At 48.6% G+C, this 2,500-nt stretch overlaps 1 protein-coding gene across 1 annotated transcript in view; it reads right to left on the bottom strand.

Annotated features, from left to right (window-relative positions):
- The window catches only part of LOC143285928 (G-protein coupled receptor daf-37-like), a 53,116-nt gene that overhangs the window by 45,831 nt on the left and 4,785 nt on the right, over positions 1-2,500 (bottom strand). The gene's annotated exons all lie outside the window — the stretch shown is intronic.

Genomic DNA, 2,500 nt, shown 5'->3' with positions numbered 1-2,500 from the left:
GCTTGCTTCGTTTATTTGTTTGCTTCTTTCTTTCTTCAATGCTTTCTTTCTTTCTTTCTTTCTTCAATGCTTTCTTTCTTTCTTTCTTCATTGCTTTCCTTCTTTCTTTCATGTTTCCTTTCCTTAATTCGGTCGTTCTTTCTTTCTTTTTTCTTCATTCAATGCTTTCTTTCTTTCTTTCCTTCGGTCCTTCATTCTGTCTGTCTGCCTCTCTATTTTCTCTATCTCTCCCCTCTCGCTACTCTCTCTCTTTCTCTCTGCCCGCTCTCTCTCCCCCTCTCTCTCCCCCTCTCTCTCCCCTCTCTGTCCCTCTCTCTCTCTCTCCCTTTCTCTCTTCTCTCTCTCTCTCCCCTCCCTCTCTCTTTCTCTCTCCCCCTCTCTCTCTCCCCTTTCTCTCTTCTCTCTCTCTCTCTCTTTCCCCTTTCCCCCCCTGTCTCTCTCCCCCATCTCTCTCTCTCCCTCTCTCTATCCCCTCTCTCTTCTCCCTCTCTCTCTCTCTCCCCCTCTCTCTCTACTCCCTCTCTCTCTTTTCTCTCTCTTCTCCTTCTTCCTCTCTTCTCTCTCCCCCTCTCTCTCTTCTATCTCCCCTCCCCTTCTCCTTCTCTGTCTTGCACGCACTGTACAGTGCCACACTTGTGACGTATTGTAAATGACCGTTATTTCCCCAACCCATATAGGAATGGTACCGGCCACATCAGTGATGGATTGTAAATGACCGTATTCTCCTAACAAGAGTAGCAATGCTACAATAGACACACCAGTAATGTACTGTAATGACCGCATTCCCCCTACAACAGATGTAGGAATGGAACAGTGCTACACCAGTGATGTGACCGTATTCCAACACCAGGAGTAGGAATGATACTATTTGTATTTCTTTTTATCACAACAGATTTTTCTGTGTGAAATTCGGGCTGCTCTCCCCAGAGAGAGCGCGTCGCTACACTACAGCGCCACCCATTTTTTTGTATTTTTTTCTGCGTGCAGTTTTATTTGTTTTTCCTATCGAAGTGGATTTTTCTACAGAATTTTTCCAGGAACAACCCTTTTGTTTCCGTGGGTTCTTTTACGTGCGCTAAATGCATCCAAATGACTAGCGTCCAGACCACCACTCAAGGTTTGTGGAGGGGGAGATAATATCGGCGGCTGAACCGATACAGTGCTACACCAGTGATGTATTGTAAGTGACCGTGTTCCAACACCAGGAGTAGGAATGATACAGTGCTACACAAGCCATGTATTGTAAATGACCGTGTTCCCAAACAGAAGAAGGGATGTTCGCCCGCCGAGTGGAACCCTGATAAACGAGGTCCGGTCTGGTGTAAGCAGGAGCACCACAGGACTAAGAACGAGGCCCAGGACATATTACAGGACAGAGAACGAGGCCCAGGACATATTGCAGAACAGAACGAGGCTCAGGACATATTGCAGGACTGAGAACGAGGCCCAGGACATATTGCAGGACATATTGCAGGACAGAACGAGGCCCAGGACATATTGCAGGACAGAACGAGGCCCAGGACATATTGCAGGACAGAACGAGGCCCAGGACATATTGCAGAACAGAACGAAGCTCAGGACATATTGCAGGACATATTGCAGGACAGAACGAGGCCCAGGACATATTGCAGATCAGAACGAGGCCCAGGACATATTGCAGGACATATTGCAGGACAGAACGAGGCCCAGGACATATTACAGGACAGAGAACGAGGCCCAGGACATATTGCAGAACAGAACGAGGCTCAGGACATATTGCAGGATTGAGAACGAGGCTCAGGACATATTGCAGGACTGAAAACGAGGCTCAGGACATATTGCAGGACAGAACGAGGCCTAGGACATATTGCAGGACAGAACGAGGCACAGGACATATTGCAGGACAGAACGAGGCACAGGACATATTACAGGACAGAACGAGGCACAGGACATATTGCAGGACTGAGAACGAGGCACAGGACATATTGCAGGACAGAACGAGGCACAGGATATATTACAGGACAGAACGAGGCACAGGACATATTGCAGGACAGAGAACGAGGCACAGGACATATTGCAGGACAGAACGAGGCACAGGACATATTGCAGGACTGAGAACGAGGCCCAGGACATATTGCAGGACTGAAAACGAGGCCCAGGACATATTGCAGGACTGAAAACGAGGCTCAGGACATATTGCAGGACTGAGGAACGAGGCCCAGGACATATTGCAGGACTGAGAACGAGGCACAGGACATATTACAGGACAGAGAACGAGGCCCAGGACATATTGCAGGACTGAAAACGAGGCCCAGGACATATTGCAGGACTGAGAACGAGGCCCAGGACATATTGCAGGACAGAACGAGGCCTAGGACATATTGCAGGACAGAGAACGAGGCCCAGGACATATTACAGGACTGAGAACGAGGCCCAGGACATATTGCAGGACTGAAAACGAGGCTCAGGACATATTGCAGGACAGAACGAGAACGGCAAGTTCTACCGAAACCAAAGTTAC

This window comes from Babylonia areolata, chromosome 9 (assembly GCF_041734735.1).
Source record: "Babylonia areolata isolate BAREFJ2019XMU chromosome 9, ASM4173473v1, whole genome shotgun sequence".
NCBI classification, from domain to species: domain Eukaryota; kingdom Metazoa; phylum Mollusca; class Gastropoda; order Neogastropoda; family Buccinidae; genus Babylonia; species Babylonia areolata.
Note: the sequence above shows the minus strand (reverse complement) of the source record. Positions and strands in the feature narration are given on the sequence as shown.